Source organism: Cydia fagiglandana, chromosome 12, assembly GCF_963556715.1.
Source record: "Cydia fagiglandana chromosome 12, ilCydFagi1.1, whole genome shotgun sequence".
NCBI classification, from domain to species: Eukaryota; Metazoa; Arthropoda; class Insecta; order Lepidoptera; family Tortricidae; genus Cydia; species Cydia fagiglandana.
In genome coordinates this window covers 9,302,023-9,321,845 of record NC_085943.1, presented here as the reverse complement: position 1 = coordinate 9,321,845, position 19,823 = coordinate 9,302,023, and the positions used below count along the sequence as shown (strand labels likewise).

Sequence of the window (19,823 nt, the reverse complement as noted above, 5' to 3'; positions counted from 1 at the left end):
TACGAGGAAGTTAGCCAATAACTATAAAAGAAAATTAACAAAGTATAACATTATGTTTACTTTCTACACACTGTGTACATTGTACAGTGGGCGACGCTGATCGCCGGTTGACGTCAAAACAAAATCAATTAACTGGCCGGTGGGCGAGTCCATTTCAAACTCGTTGTTGGCTTTCCTCAAGTCGGGGAAATTACCTATTAAGTATATACTTAGCTTAAGGGTTATTGGTAAAAATAATATTTCTAAGTGCTACACTCTTCGCCGTAGGAACTTTGGGGCTTCTGTATTTCAATTTCCCTGATGACTCAGTACTGTACTGAGTACTGTACTGACAGTACAGGAAGACTTTAAAATCAGAAGAAAATTATAGAGTAAGCAAATTCATGACTGTGATGAGATGATCATATGCATTGAAGACGATGTTGGGAAGTAATTAGAGGAAAAATTCGGAAAGCTTTTCAGTTTTGTAATTGTTAGGTATATAGACTATTTAGTTTTAAGATTTTTGTTTACATTACCTAAAATAATAATAATAATATATCTGTGTCTCACAATGTTGCCAACTTGGCATAAATGGTGCCAGATCTGGCATATTTTCACTCGCTTTGGCACCAAAATTTTCCATTTAGCATCTGGCATATTTTTTAGCATAATTTAGTCTAAGCCATTTATATAAAGACTATTTATATAAAGTTGGTCAAGCAGATTTTGTCAGTAGAAAAAGGCGGCAAATTTGAAAAATGTATGTGTTTTAAGTGTCTAATTTCAAGAGACATTTTAGTATTTTTTTAGCATAGGTATTTCATAAAACTTTGGCATAATCTATAGACATTAGTCTGGCATTTTTTCAAAATCCGAGTTGGCAACACTGGTGTCTCACGGAAGTTTTGTTATTAAAAAAAGTCTTAATGCAAATCTTCAATAACGTAATTATCTTATTATGAGTGTATTTTTTTTTTGATCCGAGTTTCATGGGTTAGCACGGGGACGGATGTTGAAAGCGGACTGATCAAAACCAATTGGGCCCTTTGAGTCACGGCTATTCCTGAAAGCACTTTGCTCGCTTGTGTAAATAAGACAAAGTGCTTCTTGGTAACTGAACAGCTGTCTTCATGAATCTTAATTGTTGAATACAATAATGTAGGTATGTACAGTTCAATGCATACAAATACGAGTAGGTACTATAGGTATGTATGCAAGGTTGTTAAGCTAGTTGTTTTACTGACCAAGTATACTCATGTAATGTAACCTAGGTAGGTCGGCCAGTAACAATATTAAACAAGTTTTCATAGTTAATTTTCATCATCATCATTTCAGCCTATATACGTCCCACTGCTGATCACAGGCCTCCTCTCATGCGCGAGAGGGCTTGGGCTATATAGTCCCCACGCTAGCCCACTGCGGATTGGGGACTTCACATACACCTTTGAATTTCTTCGCAGATGTATGCAGGTTTCCTCACGATGTTTTCCTTCACCGAAAAGCTAGTGGTAAATATCAAATGATATTTCGTACATAAGTTCCGAAAAACTCATTGGTACGAGCCAGGATTTGAACCCCCGACCTCCGGATTGAAAGTCAGACGTCATATCCACTCGGCCACCACTGCTCTGCTAGTTAATTTTAGTGACACTCATTCAAAGCCTTGACTCAACCTAGACTCATAGTGACTTTTTTCTAATAGTACCTACGAGTATATATTTCTGATCTTCGCTGACGGCCACACTTGCTCGATAGAGACGATAGATCAGTAAGATCAGGGCTATAACCGCGAAAATCGAAGTTCGCAAATTGCGGGGATTTTTCTCTGTCACTCTAATTACGCCTTCGTTGGAGTAAAAGAGAAAGATCCCCGCAATTTGCGAATTTCGGTTTTCGCGGTAGCCGCTCTGGTAACGATTTCATTGAAATCGTATGACGTCAATACTACTCGCATGCTCAATTACTCTCCCCATATTTGATAAAAATGTGATCATCTGTAACTTACCTTCTGCCATTAAGTTAATGAACTCTGTAGCATGCCGGTATTCACGTGAGTAGTGTGTTTATGCCGCTCCGAGATCAAAACTTTTCCGCCAGAGGGCGCCAGTATGTATGCGTAAGGTAGTGACAATTTAGTTCACCCTACTCCCCGCTAGATGGCGCCACTGTCTATGCGCAACGTTAGTTCCAAAGGTCGCCGCTAGATGGCGCCACTGGTTAGTTCACCCTACTCCCCGCTAGAGGCGCCACTGTCTATGCGCAACGTTAGTTCCGAAAATATCCGCCAGCCCCGCCGGAGGGCGACAGTATGTATGCGCCGCTGGTTAGTTCACTCTACTCCCCGCTAGAGGCGCCACTGTGTATGCGCAACGTTAGTTCCTAAAATTTCCGCCAGCCCCGCTGGAGGGCGACAGTATGTATGCGCAAGGTTAGTTCTAAAAATCCCCCGCCAGAGGGCGACAGTATGTATGCGCAACGTTAGTTCCAAAAATCCTCACCAGCCCTGCCTGGGGGCGACAGTATGTATGCGCAACGTTAGTTCCAAAAATCCCCACCAGCCCTGCCTGAGGGCGACAGTATGTATGCGCAACGTTAGTTCTAAAATTCTCCCGCCAGAGGGCGACAGTATGTATGCGCAACGTTAGTTCTAAAAATCTCCACCAGCCCTGCCTGGGGGCGACAGTATGTATGCACAACGTTAGTTCCAAAAATCCCCGCCAGCCCTGCCTGAGGGCGACAGTATGTATGCGTAACGTTAGTTCCAAAATTATCCGCCAGCCCTGCCTGGGGGCGACAGTATGTATGCGCAACGTTAGTTCTAAAAATCCCCACCAGCCCTGCCTGGGGGCGACAGTATGTATGCGCAACGTTAGTTCCTAAAATCCCCACCAGCCCTGCCTGGGGGTGACAGTATGTATGCGCAACGTTAGTTCCTAAAATTTCCGCCAGCCCTGCTGGAGGGCGACAGTATGTATGCGCAAGGCTAGTTCTAAAAAGCCCCCGCCAGAGGGCGACAGTATGTATGCGCAACGTTAGTTCCAAAAATCCCCACCAGCCCTGCCTGAGGGCGACAGTATGTATGCGCAACGTTAGTTCTAAAATTCTCCTGCCAGAGGGCGACAGTATGTATGCGCAACGTTAGTTTCAAAACCATCCGCTATGAAATGAATAGATGTCTCCACTTTGTATGTGAGTTGTTGAATCGCTTTAATGAATAGATATCCCTAGTGGCGCCTTCGTCGGTGGACACCGCTAGTTAGTTCCAAAAATCCCCGCCAGGCCCGCCAGAGGGCGACAGTATGTATGCGCAACGTTAGTTCCAAAAATCCCCACTAGCCCCGCCTGAGGGCGACAGTATGTATGCGCAACGTTAGTTCTAAACTTTCCCCGCCAGAGGGCGACTGTATGTATGCGCAACGTTAGTTCTAAAACCATCCGCTATGATATGTATAGATGAGCAGCCGTCTGAGTATTTCTAAAAAAGTCCGCAGAGTCAGAGGGGGTTCATGGTAAGTTAATTAATCTTGGTCAAGCAAATCTAGTCAGTAGAAAAAGGCGGCAAATTTGAAAAATCGTGGGCTACCAACACTACGTTTGAATAGTTCGAAAATCGTGTGTCATTTATATCTTATCTGTGGAACTGTTTTGTTTACATTTCATCGCTGTTCGATGTACATTCCTGCCTTTTGTTCGTTTCCTAGGGTTACCATACTTTAGTTTGCTTTACATTGCTTCTGACATATCCGGCTTGACAGACTATCGATTCGCTTAACAATATAGATGTCGCTAGTGGCGCCTCGTCAGTGGACACCGCTAGTTAGTTCCAAAAACATCCGCTATGAAATTGCAAAAAGGCCCATCATGTTTGTTTTAAAATATGAGACATATATCGGCGTTTTTTGTTAATACCACGTCAGTGGCAAACAAGCAGACGACCCCGCCTGGCAGTAAGCAGTCACCGTAGCCTATGAACGCCTGCGAATTCTATAGTTTACACGGATGCACTTTTATTTGCGGTTGGTTTTGTCGCTTGTGCTTATCAAATGTATGGAGTTTGTAGTTTACCAACCGTAAAGGGGTTTTTCTTTTATTATACCACATTGGTGGCAAATAAGCATACAGTCCGTCTGATGGTAAGTTGTTACCGTAGCCTTTGGACGCCTGCAACTCCAGGGTGGATACAAGCGCGCTGCCGACTGCCCAAAGATTCAATAACTTTGTTTTAAAATATGAGGCTTATATCGGCGTTTTTTTTAATACCACGTCAGTGGTAAACAAGCAGACGACCCCACCTGACAGTAAGCAGTCACCGTAGCCCATGGACGCCTGCGAATTCAATAGTTTACACGGATGCACTTTTATTTGCGGTTGGTTTTGTCGCTTGTGCTTATCAAATGTATGGAGTTTGTAGTTTACCAACCGTAAAGGGGTTTTTCTTTTATTATACCACATTGGTGGCAAATAAGCATACAGTCCGTCTGATGGTAAGTTGTTACCGTAGCCTTTGGACGCCTGCAACTCCAGGGTGGATACAAGCGCGCTGCCGACTGCCCAAAGATTCAATAACTTTGTTTTAAAATATGAGGCTTATATCGGCGTTTTTTTTTAATACCACGTCAGTGGCAAACAAGCAGACGACCTCGCCTGACAGTAAGCAGTCACCGTAGCCCATGGACGCCTGCGAATTCAATAGTTTACACGGATGCATTTTTATTTGCGGTTGGTTTTGTCGCTTGTGCTTATCAAATGTATGGAGTTTGTAGTTTACCGACCGCAAAAAGATCCAGATTTTTTTTTTTATATACTACGTCGGTGGCAAACAAGCATCCGGCTCACCTGATGGTAAGCAGCCACCGTAGCCTTTGCACGCTTGCAAGTTCAGACTTTTGAAACCTATACATCATCATCATCATCATCATCATTATTATCATTAGACCCTCAGGAAAACCTCGACAGGGGACATCTCCGGCCCCCCTGCTCATGTAGTATTTAGGGTTTCTAGCACACTTATTTACGGTTGATTTTGTCTCTTTTGGTTATCAAATGTAGTTTGTAGTTTGCAGACTGCAAAAAGGCCCATTAAGTTTATATAATACGTCGGTGGCAAACAAGCATCCGGCTCACATGATGGTAAGCAGTCAACGTAGCCTATGGATGCCTGCAACTTTAGAGTTGTTACATGCGCGTTGCCGACTGCAAAAAGGTTCAATAAGTTTTTTTCTTTTTTTATATACCACGTCGGTGGCAAACAAGCACACGGCCCGTCTGGTAGTGAGCAGTCACCGTAGCCTATGGACGCCTGCAATTTCGAGATGTTACATGCGCGTTGCCGATCGTTGAGATGTAGACCGTGACGTTCGAAAACAAAAAGTCGTATGTGACTGTAAACTTCCATTCACCGTAGAATTTGACAGATAGAGAGAGTTTGAATTAAGTATTGTAACCTTAGTCAGATAATGAAGCTTATTTTAAAGATTATTAACTCTAAGTACTAGAAATAAAGTAGATTTTACTAATGCTGTATTCTGTAATGCGACATGGTCATGAAACTCGTGCGATGTTGGGGGTATACTCTTCAATCTTTTCAATCGGAATGGTCAGAGGTCAGAGTTCAGAAAGTCCGTGAGGGACGGAACATACGCAAAGTGACGAAATTGAAAACACGTTTTAATATACCTGACAACATATCAAGCATGACCTACGTAACTTGATCGGGTTATTTGTTACCTAACATAAATCATACTAAATTCACTGTGGGGAATAAAAAATGTGAGAATGTGACAAGGACAAACAATAATAACGCTTTCTCTGCTACTCCTACTGAAAGATTACATAAGACTATCTCGTTTGGTCATTTCCCCCTCCCCCTCCCCCCACCAGTTCCAATTATAATATCATAAATGAGATTACAATACCTGCAACCTGTAACTGACGCATACGCTTTCTAAAATTAATTAAAAAATCAGAAAATAACAATGGAGTACGTCATTGAACTCGTTGCGAGGCTGTGGTTTAGTAACAAGGGGTTAGGGTACAATTATAAATGTGGAGATAGCGACGAAACAAATATTGCATTCATCTCATCAATCGAGGCGCTGGCACCTGACGTGGATATTTACAAGTGGGAGGCGGCCCGGATCGATCTCAAGAAGCTGATCAAAGAACATCTAGAGGAGAGGACCATCCTTCAGTTACACTCGGGATACCATGCGGAGGGGCTTTTGCTGGAGGTGCTAAGAAAACACAACATTAGATCATTCCTCTCCGTGCCTCTTAAACAGAAAACTTTAATCTGGAAAGACGCGGGGGTGTGGTTCGTAGAGGTGACCAACCCGAAAATCATCAAGAGAACTTATGTGTTTTTTGACTTCGAATAAGTGTACGTCTGTGTATGTCTGAAATAAAAAAATGTTTAAAAGTGAATGACTATTTATTTATTTACCAATCATTTAGGTATTTTATAATGTTCCCAATGCGAGTACAAAAAAAATGCAAAAGCTGGTTTTTCAAAATTCGTTGTTAAGGGGCTCCTTGGCGCTAATGACATTCGATCTGAATCCTTTAGTTTTCTAATGTTTTTAAAGTGAGAACTTCTTTAGCGGCGTTGAGCACTTTCTGAGACAGCGATCACGTGATCGTAACGTTTAGATGGCCACTCAAATAGATGGCAATTAAATCAATAAAGAAAAACTCAATGACATTACATGAAAAAGGTTCTAATCTTGTACGGGTTGAAATACGAGGATCTCACAGTTACATTCAAACTTTATATCACTCAAATATAATTCAATAAAGCTACATCTTGATGAAATCGCTAATAAAAGTGAACTCTAGTAATGGTGAATAAAACTCAAAATATCATGATCAAATATATTTAGATGCGAGATCTGCAAGGTAACTTTACAATTTCTATTCGAATTTTAAAGAATTAACTGTACAAATTTGAATTTTAAACAAGCTCACTGACCAGCAATTTCGGGCTAAAGTTTTTCAATAGAAAGGAGGATACATAGTGCTGCAGACATTTTGGCCTAGTCATTGAGTTTTCACTTCTGTCGGCACTCCCGGAGTGCAATCCGTTGTTTTTTTGTAGCTATAATAGCAACGACTTTTAGCAATATAGTATGCCATATTTACTTCAAAGTTCATTGTCTTCGAGATATTCGACATCAAGTTGAACAATTTTAGGCCAACAACCTGGTTTTCAGGCCATAGCTTTTGTGTTAATTATTTTAAAATTTACATCTCTGACCAGTTTTTAGAGACGTCAAAGACAAACCCAAATATGCAGATTTCGTACATGTAAGATCCTTCACGCTACGAAAATCAATCCAGCTACGAAAAAAGTGTTATTTTTAGACAATGTTTAAAAAAATCATAAAAAAATAAGTATTCATTAGTTTCAAAATCCGGTAGACAAGAATGGAGATTAAAGATTGAAGAATCGGTAGCCATTTGTCTTATAATTCTATCTGAAGTGTAAATGTAGAAGTAACGGCTCAAACCTTGTCAAATATCGATGAAAACCGCGGGGAGCCCCTTAAGGTGAGGTTGTGTAGAGCAATGTTTCAGAGTTACTAAGCGTGTGTCATCATCGTCGTTAAAAATATATCAAGTTCGATTTCAAACAAAAACAAGCCTAACCTAATCAAAGCAAGTGCTATACCATCTACATATTATGCATAGTAGGTTCTGCCATCTTGTGGGTCCCATTGGAAGTATAAACGTCACATTTACGTCCGCGCCAAAAATCAGATGGCTCCTATGCTGTATAGTTCATGCATGCTCCCTATTGTCAGTTCAGTACGGTGGCGCTTAAGCAATGTCAATGTGAAAACAAATCCGTTTAAAATTACAAGGAGGGATTTCATATCATCGCTAAGTAGGCGAAAGTGTGTCTGTCTGTCTGTTTGTCTGTTACCTCTTCACGCTTAAGCCGCTGAACCGATTTAGTTGAAATTTGGTATAGAGATAGTTCGAGTCCTGGGGAAAATCAGGGATATCATTCCTGAAGAGAGTGCAAAGGCGGGTGGAATTGAAAGGGTTAATGGCATTGCCTAATAATTGAAGTAAGCAATGAGCATATTGAATGATTGCTATTAGCATTATCCAGGCGCTATACCTACTTTAGCTGCTGTCACTAATTCCACGCAGAAGAAGTCGCGGGCAAAAGCTAGTATTTCAATATTTTCGCTAGGATTTTTTGATTGTTTAGTACAAAAATCAACTTTACTTAAATGTAATAAGGTTGACATCTGTTGCGGGGTAGCAGAACTTCTGTGATTGTAGCTCAACTATGCGACGCTAGATGGGCTACTCGTATCTTCAAAAATAAAAATCGTAGATGCAATTTCGACATAATTTCCTTTACTGTAAAGTTCAAATTATTGTAATGGGCTAGGGCTCATAGGATAATCTCTTTCGAAATAAGAAAATATGGTCAATCATCCTTTAGATAGCGTTGCGTTTGTAGTAGTGTGCATGTTGACGACATAGGTTTCCAGACCGCAGGGAAGCATCATATATTTGTTAATGCCTGGAAGATTGAGGCCTGTCTGCCCATGCTGATGCTAGCTCTGAGCTTATTGAATTGCCTTTCTTGGAACTCTTCAACGTACTTTCGGTCATTGGTTCATTTGTCTTAGAGTTTGGTAAAATGACATTCGGTGTATATGTTCAGTGGGCATGCTAAGGGTTATATTTGCAAAAACCCAGGTGTTGAGTTTGGTTAATGCTTGAGAGCTCCATGTGCATTTGGCCTGTTTAGTGTCCATATTATGCAGACGCACTGCTTGCCACCATTTGAATATTGTCTTTAGAGCTCTTTGCATTAGGTTGGATATCGTGTGGAAGAAGAAGTTTTGGGTAGAAACGATGTTAGACTAATAATGGACTGACGGATATAGGCTGTCAGTAGTCCTTTTTCCCTGCTTTTGCTATGAAGTTTACCTTGACCCGAGTCCAATTATCTGGTACGATTCACCACGCGAAACTTGCTCTGAATATTATGGCCAGATGCAGATTGCTGTAAAAGCGCCGCTGATTTAAATCAAAAAGTTTGGTCTAAAGATGTTTCTTGCTATATTCCAGTCGATATTGCGTGCCACTGTGGATTCGAGGATTCCTATGGGCGCAAAGCTGTGTTTATTACTGGTTGAGTATGAACCGGGGAAGTGGGTGTCTCTGAGCAAGTTCCTCTTCCGTGTTCATAAATGTGCCATCTAGTGTTTAAGGAGACCGAGATAGTTGGTTGGTGTCTTGGAGAGTATTATGTAAGTTCATGCTCCTTTATGAGTTTGGGCAATATCAGGAGGCACCCCGTACGATTGCCCTGTCTAGACGGAACCACAGTATAAAAAGTAACAGTGAACCGACGCCTTTGATATATGCGTTAATGCAGACACCGCATAAGAACACAGTAGGGTTGTGACAGACTTTAACACAACTGCCCATAAGATAAAGAACATTTCAAATAAGACCCGCTAGTACTGTAAGTGGTACCGAGCTACTAACAATGGCAATGTATGCAACTCGGGTGCGCGCGGCAACAGAACAACTCACAACAGAACAGGTCACAACAGAACAGATCATAACAGATCAGGTTAGAACAGAACAGATCACAACAGAACAGCTCTCAACAGAACAGGTTAGAACAGAAAAAGATAGAACAGAACAGAACAAGATAGAACAGAACAGAACAAGATAGAACAGAACAGATCACAACAGAACAGGTTTTGGAATTGATCTGTTTTAATTGTTAACAGAATGGGTATGGTACTACGCGTATCATAGAGCATTGACTGAATATAATAAACAAATATGGGAGGCAAAAATAAGATAATGGAGAAGGTTCCGTCTAGACAGGGCAATCGTACGGGGTGCCTCCTGATATTGCCCAAACTCATAAAGGAGCATGAACTTACATAATACTCTCCAAGACACCAACCAACTATCTCGGTCTCCTTAAACACTAGATGGCACATTTATGAACACGGAAGAGGAACTTGCTCAGAGACACCCACTTCCCCGGTTCATACTCAACCAGTAATAAACACAGCTTTGCGCCCATAGGAATCCTCGAATCCACAGTGGCACGCAATATCGACTGGAATATAGCAAGAAACATCTTTAGACCAAACTTTTTGATTTAAATCAGCGGCGCTTTTACAGCAATCTGCATCTGGCCATAATATTCAGAGCAAGTTTCGCGTGGTGAATCGTACCAGATAATTGGACTCGGGTCAAGGTAAACTTCATAGCAAAAGCAGGGAAAAAGGACTACTGACAGCCTATATCCGTCAGTCCATTATTAGTCTAACATCGTTTCTACCCAAAACTTCTTCTTCCACACGATATCCAACCTAATGCAAAGAGCTCTAAAGACAATATTCAAATGGTGGCAAGCAGTGCGTCTGCATAATATGGACACTAAACAGGCCAAATGCACATGGAGCTCTCAAGCATTAACCAAACTCAACACCTGGGTTTTTGCAAATATAACCCTTAGCATGCCCACTGAACATATACACCGAATGTCATTTTACCAAACTCTAAGACAAATGAACCAATGACCGAAAGTACGTTGAAGAGTTCCAAGAAAGGCAATTCAATAAGCTCAGAGCTAGCATCAGCATGGGCAGACAGGCCTCAATCTTCCAGGCATTAACAAATATATGATGCTTCCCTGCGGTCTGGAAACCTATGTCGTCAACATGCACACTACTACAAACGCAACGCTATCTAAAGGATGATTGACCATATTTTCTTATTTCGAAAGAGATTATCCTATGAGCCCTAGCCCATTACAATAATTTGAACTTTACAGTAAAGGAAATTATGTCGAAATTGCATCTACGATTTTTATTTTTGAAGATACGAGTAGCCCATCTAGCGTCGCATAGTTGAGCTACAATCACAGAAGTTCTGCTACCCCGCAACAGATGTCAACCTTATTACATTTAAGTAAAGTTGATTTTTGTACTAAACAATCAAAAAATCCTAGCGAAAATATTGAAATACTAGCTTTTGCCCGCGACTTCTTCTGCGTGGAATTAGTGACAGCAGCTAAAGTAGGTATAGCGCCTGGATAATGCTAATAGCAATCATTCAATATGCTCATTGCTTACTTCAATTATTAGGCAATGCCATTAACCCTTTCAATTCCACCCGCCTTTGCACTCTCTTCAGGAATGATATCCCTGATTTTCCCCAGGACTCGAACTATCTCTATACCAAATTTCAACTAAATCGGTTCAGCGGCTTAAGCGTGAAGAGGTAACAGACAAACAGACAGACAGACACACTTTCGCCTACTTAGCGATGATATGAAATCCCTCCTTGTAATTTTAAACGGATTTGTTTTCACATTGACATTGCTTAAGCGCCACCGTACTGAACTGACAATAGGGAGCATGCATGAACTATACAGCATAGGAGCCATCTGATTTTTGGCGCGGACGTAAATGTGACGTTTATACTTCCAATGGGACCCACAAGATGGCAGAACCTACTATGCATAATATGTAGATGGTATAGCACTTGCTTTGATTAGGTTAGGTCTTGTTTTTGTTTGAAATCGAACTTGATATATTTTTAACGACGATGATGACACACGCTTAGTAACTCTGAAACATTGCTCTACACAACCTCACCTTAAGGGGCTCCCCGCGGTTTTCATCGATATTTGACAAGGTTTGAGCCGTTACTTCTACATTTACACTTCAGATAGAATTATAAGACAAATGGCTACCGATTCTTCAATCTTTAATCTCCATTCTTGTCTACCGGATTTTGAAACTAATGAATACTTATTTTTTTATGATTTTTTTAAACATTGTCTAAAAATAACACTTTTTTCGTAGCTGGATTGCTGTGAAGGATCTTACATGTACGAAATCTGCATATTTGGGTTTGTCTTTGACGTCTCTAAAAACTGGTCAGAGATGTAAATTTTAAAATAATTAACACAAAAGCTATGGCCTGAAAACCAGGTTGTTGGCCTAAAATTGTTCAACTTGATGTCGAATATCTCGAAGACAATGAACTTTGAAGTAAATATGGCATACTATATTGCTAAAAGTCGTTGCTATTATAGCTACAAAAAAACAACGGATTGCACTCCGGGAGTGCCGACAGAAGTGAAAACTCAATGACTAGGCCAAAATGTCTGCAGCACTATGTATCCTCCTTTCTATTGAAAAACTTTAGTCCGAAATTGCTGGTCAGTGAGCTTGTTTAAAATTCAAATTTGTACAGTTAATTCTTTAAAATTCGAATAGAAATTGTAAAGTTACCTTGCAGATCTCGCATCTAAATATATTTGATCATGATATTTTGAGTTTTATTCACCATTACTAGAGTTCACTTTTATTAGCGATTTCATCAAGATGTAGCTTTATTGAATTATATTTGAGTGATATAAAGTTTGAATGTAACTGTGAGATCCTCGTATTTCAACCCGTACAAGATTAGAACCTTTTTCATGTAATGTCATTGAGTTTTTCTTTATTGATTTAATTGCCATCTATTTGAGTGGCCATCTAAACGTTACGATCACGTGATCGCTGTCTCAGAAAGTGCCCAACGCCGCTAAAGAAGTTCTCACTTTAAAAACATTAGAAAACTAAAGGATTCAGATCGAATGTCATTAGCGCCAAGGAGCCCCTTAACAACGAATTTTGAAAAACCAGCTTTTGCATTTTTTTTGTACACGCATTGGGAACATTATAAAATACCTGAATGATTGGTAAATAAATAAATAGTCATTCACTTTTAAACATTTTTTTATTTCAGACATACACAGACGTACACTTATTCGAAGTCAAAAAACACATAAGTTCTCTTGATGATTTTCGGGTTGGTCACCTCTACGAACCACACCCCCGCGTCTTTCCAGATTAAAGTTTTCTGTTTAAGAGGCACGGAGAGGAATGATCTAATGTTGTGTTTTCTTAGCACCTCCAGCAAAAGCCCCTCCGCATGGTATCCCGAGTGTAACTGAAGGATGGTCCTCTCCTCTAGATGTTCTTTGATCAGCTTCTTGAGATCGATCCGGGCCGCCTCCCACTTGTAAATATCCACGTCAGGTGCCAGCGCCTCGATTGATGAGATGAATGCAATATTTGTTTCGTCGCTATCTCCACATTTATAATTGTACCCTAACCCCTTGTTACTAAACCACAGCCTCGCAACGAGTTCAATGACGTACTCCATTGTTATTTTCTGATTTTTTAATTAATTTTAGAAAGCGTATGCGTCAGTTACAGGTTGCAGGTATTGTAATCTCATTTATGATATTATAATTGGAACTGGTGGGGGGAGGGGGAGGGGGAAATGACCAAACGAGATAGTCTTATGTAATCTTTCAGTAGGAGTAGCAGAGAAAGCGTTATTATTGTTTGTCCTTGTCACATTCTCACATTTTTTATTCCCCACAGTGAATTTAGTATGATTTATGTTAGGTAACAAATAACCCGATCAAGTTACGTAGGTCATGCTTGATATGTTGTCAGGTATATTAAAACGTGTTTTCAATTTCGTCACTTTGCGTATGTTCCGTCCCTCACGGACTTTCTGAACTCTGACCTCTGACCATTCCGATTGAAAAGATTGAAGAGTATACCCCCAACATCGCACGAGTTTCATGACCATGTCGCATTACAGAATACAGCATTAGTAAAATCTACTTTATTTCTAGTACTTAGAGTTAATAATCTTTAAAATAAGCTTCATTATCTGACTAAGGTTACAATACTTAATTCAAACTCTCTCTATCTGTCAAATTCTACGGTGAATGGAAGTTTACAGTCACATACGACTTTTTGTTTTCGAACGTCACGGTCTACATCTCAACGATCGGCAACGCGCATGTAACATCTCGAAATTGCAGGCGTCCATAGGCTACGGTGACTGCTCACTACCAGACGGGCCGTGTGCTTGTTTGCCACCGACGTGGTATATAAAAAAAGAAAAAAACTTATTGAACCTTTTTGCAGTCGGCAACGCGCATGTAACAACTCTAAAGTTGCAGGCATCCATAGGCTACGTTGACTGCTTACCATCATGTGAGCCGGATGCTTGTTTGCCACCGACGTATTATATAAACTTAATGGGCCTTTTTGCAGTCTGCAAACTACAAACTACATTTGATAACCAAAAGAGACAAAATCAACCGTAAATAAGTGTGCTAGAAACCCTAAATACTACATGAGCAGGGGGGCCGGAGATGTCCCCTGTCGAGGTTTTCCTGAGGGTCTAATGATAATAATGATGATGATGATGATGATGATGTATAGGTTTCAAAAGTCTGAACTTGCAAGCGTGCAAAGGCTACGGTGGCTGCTTACCATCAGGTGAGCCGGATGCTTGTTTGCCACCGACGTAGTATATAAAAAAAAAAATCTGGATCTTTTTGCGGTCGGTAAACTACAAACTCCATACATTTGATAAGCACAAGCGACAAAACCAACCGCAAATAAAAATGCATCCGTGTAAACTATTGAATTCGCAGGCGTCCATGGGCTACGGTGACTGCTTACTGTCAGGCGAGGTCGTCTGCTTGTTTGCCACTGACGTGGTATTAAAAAAAAACGCCGATATAAGCCTCATATTTTAAAACAAAGTTATTGAATCTTTGGGCAGTCGGCAGCGCGCTTGTATCCACCCTGGAGTTGCAGGCGTCCAAAGGCTACGGTAACAACTTACCATCAGACGGACTGTATGCTTATTTGCCACCAATGTGGTATAATAAAAGAAAAACCCCTTTACGGTTGGTAAACTACAAACTCCATACATTTGATAAGCACAAGCGACAAAACCAACCGCAAATAAAAGTGCATCCGTGTAAACTATTGAATTCGCAGGCGTCCATGGGCTACGGTGACTGCTTACTGTCAGGTGGGGTCGTCTGCTTGTTTACCACTGACGTGGTATTAAAAAAAACGCCGATATAAGCCTCATATTTTAAAACAAAGTTATTGAATCTTTGGGCAGTCGGCAGCGCGCTTGTATCCACCCTGGAGTTGCAGGCGTCCAAAGGCTACGGTAACAACTTACCATCAGACGGACTGTATGCTTATTTGCCACCAATGTGGTATAATAAAAGAAAAACCCCTTTACGGTTGGTAAACTACAAACTCCATACATTTGATAAGCACAAGCGACAAAACCAACCGCAAATAAAAGTGCATCCGTGTAAACTATAGAATTCGCAGGCGTTCATAGGCTACGGTGACTGCTTACTGCCAGGCGGGGTCGTCTGCTTGTTTGCCACTGACGTGGTATTAACAAAAAACGCCGATATATGTCTCATATTTTAAAACAAACATGATGGGCCTTTTTGCAATTTCATAGCGGATGTTTTTGGAACTAACTAGCGGTGTCCACTGACGAGGCGCCACTAGCGACATCTATATTGTTAAGCGAATCGATAGTCTGTCAAGCCGGATATGTCAGAAGCAATGTAAAGCAAACTAAAGTATGGTAACCCTAGGAAACGAACAAAAGGCAGGAATGTACATCGAACAGCGATGAAATGTAAACAAAACAGTTCCACAGATAAGATATAAATGACACACGATTTTCGAACTATTCAAACGTAGTGTTGGTAGCCCACGATTTTTCAAATTTGCCGCCTTTTTCTACTGACTAGATTTGCTTGACCAAGATTAATTAACTTACCATGAACCCCCTCTGACTCTGCGGACTTTTTTAGAAATACTCAGACGGCTGCTCATCTATACATATCATAGCGGATGGTTTTAGAACTAACGTTGCGCATACATACAGTCGCCCTCTGGCGGGGAAAGTTTAGAACTAACGTTGCGCATACATACTGTCGCCCTCAGGCGGGGCTAGTGGGGATTTTTGGAACTAACGTTGCGCATACATACTGTCGCCCTCTGGCGGGCCTGGCGGGGATTTTTGGAACTAACTAGCGGTGTCCACCGACGAAGGCGCCACTAGGGATATCTATTCATTTAAGCGATTCAACAACTCACATACAAAGTGGAGACATCTATTCATTTCATAGCGGATGGTTTTGAAACTAACGTTGCGCATACATACTGTCGCCCTCTGGCAGGAGAATTTTAGAACTAACGTTGCGCATACATACTGTCGCCCTCAGGCAGGGCTGGTGGGGATTTTTGGAACTAACGTTGCGCATACATACTGTCGCCCTCTGGCGGGGGCTTTTTAGAACTAACCTTGCGCATACATACTGTCGCCCCCAGGCAGGGCTGGTGGGGATTTTAGGAACTAACGTTGCGCATACATACTGTCGCCCCCAGGCAGGGCTGGTGGGGATTTTTAGAACTAACGTTGCGCATACATACTGTCGCCCCCAGGCAGGGCTGGCGGATAATTTTGGAACTAACGTTACGCATACATACTGTCGCCCTCAGGCAGGGCTGGCGGGGATTTTTGGAACTAACGTTGTGCATACATACTGTCGCCCCCAGGCAGGGCTGGTGGAGATTTTTAGAACTAACGTTGCGCATACATACTGTCGCCCTCTGGCGGGAGAATTTTAGAACTAACGTTGCGCATACATACTGTCGCCCTCAGGCAGGGCTGGTGGGGATTTTTGGAACTAACGTTGCGCATACATACTGTCGCCCCCAGGCAGGGCTGGTGAGGATTTTTGGAACTAACGTTGCGCATACATACTGTCGCCCTCTGGCGGGGGATTTTTAGAACTAACCTTGCGCATACATACTGTCGCCCTCCAGGCAGGGCTGGTGGGGATTTTTGGAACTAACGTTACGCATACACAGTGGCGCCTCTAGCGGGGAGTAGAGTGAACTAACCAGCGGCGCATACATACTGTCGCCCTCCGGCGGGGCTGGCGGATATTTTCGGAACTAACGTTGCGCATAGACAGTGGCGCCTCTAGCGGGGAGTAGGGTGAACTAACCAGTGGCGCCATCTAGCGGAGACCTTTGGAACTAACGTTGCGCATAGACAGTGGCGCCATCTAGCGGGGAGTAGGGTGAACTAAATTGTCACTACCTTACGCATACATACTGGCGCCCTCTGGCGGAAAAGTTTTGATCTCGGAGCGGCATAAACATACTACTCACGTGACTTTGGTACGACATAGATAAGCGATTCCGGTTTGTAAGTATTGCGTCTAGTCCGTAGAAAATGTATCTAACATACGCATTATACCTACGCATACCTACACAATCAATTATCAGTGCCCCAAACGCGTTCCGCGTAGCATTATTCCCGATCGCATTTTTTTCCCACTCGCGTTAGTTCCGGGTAGCATTATTCCCGGTCGCATTTTTCCCCACTAGCGAACGGAACTAACGCGTTTGGGGCACTGATAGACCGGGTGGGTGGATGGTCGGGATTTGGCGGGATTCTCCCGATTTTTAGCACGTGTTCCCGATTCCCGACGAAGTGAAAATTGTCCCGAAAAACAGCTTAATAAAATAATTTATGTTGAAAGTATTTTTTTCCCGACTCAAGTCCCAAAATCCCGAAAAATTTATATTTTTTCCCGCTAATAGCGCCTTTCGATCTGGCAACCCTAGACCGGGCCGATGCGTCCGACACGTCGTTTTCTACGACGGCTGATCGGTGATCACGTGGTGTTTTTCCAAGGAAAACGAAACGCCGGAAGCTCCGGCCCGGACCTGGCCCGGTCTAGTGTGAGTTATCCTTATTAAACCGACCATTTGTACACCCAAATGAATGCAATAATTACATTTTTCCAGATTGTCTGAAGATAAGATGCGATCTGTATTTTTACCGGTATTATCATACCTATCAAAGTTCTGTAACACATCAGGTCGATCGGGTACTGACTACTGGCGTTATCTAAAAGACATCAGGTTTAATTAAAAGACATTAGGGTTTAATTAAAAGATGGTTTAGAAAGGAACTCAAACCTTAATTATTATTATTATTCTTTATTCATCATTTTTCTTAGGCTAGGTTTTTATAATATGTATATAGAAGTAAAATATAAAAACACTTACAAAACAATAAAAAATACATATAAACACATTATAAAAAACCTAACCTAGGGTGCCGCCGGCAGCGGGGCAGGGCCCAAGCTGCCGGTGGTCAGGGCCGCAGAGTGAGGAACCGACGTACTATACGCGCCGTGTCCAAAATTACCGCCTTCTGCATCTGACCCTTGATCCAGCCACCCAGCGAGAGTCTCTCTAGGTGTTGGTCGAGACTCTTCGCTATGAGACCGTTCGCTGACACGACTATCGGAACAATGATCGTCGAGTCAACATCCCACATGGCGGTAATCTCATGAGCTAAGTCTAGGTACTTGCTGGACTTGTCCTTCTCAGCCTTCACGAGATTCTCATCATGAGGGATGGTGACGTCGGCGAGCACGGCCCGGCGCTGCGATCGGTCTATCAGCACGATGTCAGGCTTATTGGCAACAATAGTCCTGTCAGTGATGATATTATGATATTATTATTATTTATTATTATTTGGACCCTGTCGTGTCCCACTGCTAGGCAAAGGCCTCCCCCCAATTTCTCCACAAATCTCTGTCAAGTGCTATGTCTGGTCAGTCTAGTTCATCCCGCCATCGCCGGCAGGGTCTGCCAGGTCCCCGATTTGAGTTTTCGGGCTCCCACTCTGAAGTGATTTTGCCCCACAACTCATTCGGCATTCGGCAGACGAAACCTTAATTAGTCATTCTTTACCTATAGTTACTTTACCTATTCCAAAGAGTTTTAAGAAGAGAAAAAAAATTGAGAAAAATCGGGCATTATTTTGTGCGTAATTCCTAGCCTTCACCATAAGCGTTCTTTTGTTTTGTGTACGACTTTTCTAGGCCACTCCAGGGCATCACCCGGCTGGTCCAAATGGCAACAAATGCGATGAAATTAGCGTAGCCGCGGGGAACGTTGCTATCTACACGTGGTTGCCATCGATCTGTTTGTTTGTCGACCCCGCCACGTGCCGGCGATCGACGATCTATCTACATCCTATAATAAGCATGTATGTATGGTATATAGGTACCTTCAGGCTGGTGCTTGCAAAAATCTTAATTAAGATAGAATTCCAAAGGTTTTTTTCTTAGCGCGCTTTAATAGACCCTCCAAATTAAACTAAAAACCGAGCTACCAAAAGATTCCAAGATTGAACCACGAGCAAAACTTAGCTTCGAAATTAACTCTTAGAAATATGTGCGTATCTTTTTAACCAATATAAAAAACCGGCGCAAATGTATTCAATTTTGTCCATAAGCATGAAAAGTAAGTAGTATTTTCACGCTACAGGATAAAATAGATAGTGAAGGTACACACTATTTAAGATAAGGAAGATCAGATGATATTTCCGAAGCGCTGGTGCTGGTGGCCTAGCGGTGAGAGCGTGCGACTTGCAATCCGGATGTCGCGGGTTCAAACCCCGGCTCGTACCAATGAGTTTTTCGGAACTTATGTACGAAATATCATTTGATATTTATCAGTCGCTTTTCGGTGAAGGAAAACATCGTGAGGAAACCGGACTAATCCCAATAAGGCCTAGTTTACCCTCTGGGTTGGAAGGTCAGATGGCAGTCGCTTCCGTAAAAACTAGTGCCTACGTCAAATCATGGGATTAGTTGTCAAGCGGACCCCAGGTTCTCATGAGCCGTGGCGAAATGCCAGGATAACGCGAGGAGGAAGAAGAAGATCAGATGATATTTCCCAGAAATATTCTCTTTTTGTAGCCAGAAATTCTCTGGTCGCATAACAACTTTTGTCATATTTTTAATTGTCATAACACTTTATGCATAAAATTGTAAGTCATAAAAATCTTTAGTCAGAATTATTCCTGAGCATAACTGGGTTTTTGTCATAAATGAGTTATGTCATAAT

General features: G+C 41.9%; 1 protein-coding gene and 1 long non-coding RNA gene across 2 annotated transcripts in view; one reads left to right on the top strand and one right to left on the bottom strand.

Moving 5' to 3' along the window:
- The window catches only part of LOC134669578 (uncharacterized), a 52,938-nt gene extending 40,668 nt beyond the window's left edge, over positions 1–12,270 (bottom strand). The window contains exon 1 of the long non-coding RNA XR_010098919.1: positions 11,634–12,270. This is a non-coding gene — a long non-coding RNA (uncharacterized LOC134669578). The remainder of the gene's footprint in view (positions 1–11,633) is intronic.
- The window catches only part of LOC134669552 (bumetanide-sensitive sodium-(potassium)-chloride cotransporter-like), a 79,095-nt gene that overhangs the window by 41,567 nt on the left and 17,705 nt on the right, over positions 1–19,823 (top strand). The gene's annotated exons all lie outside the window — the stretch shown is intronic.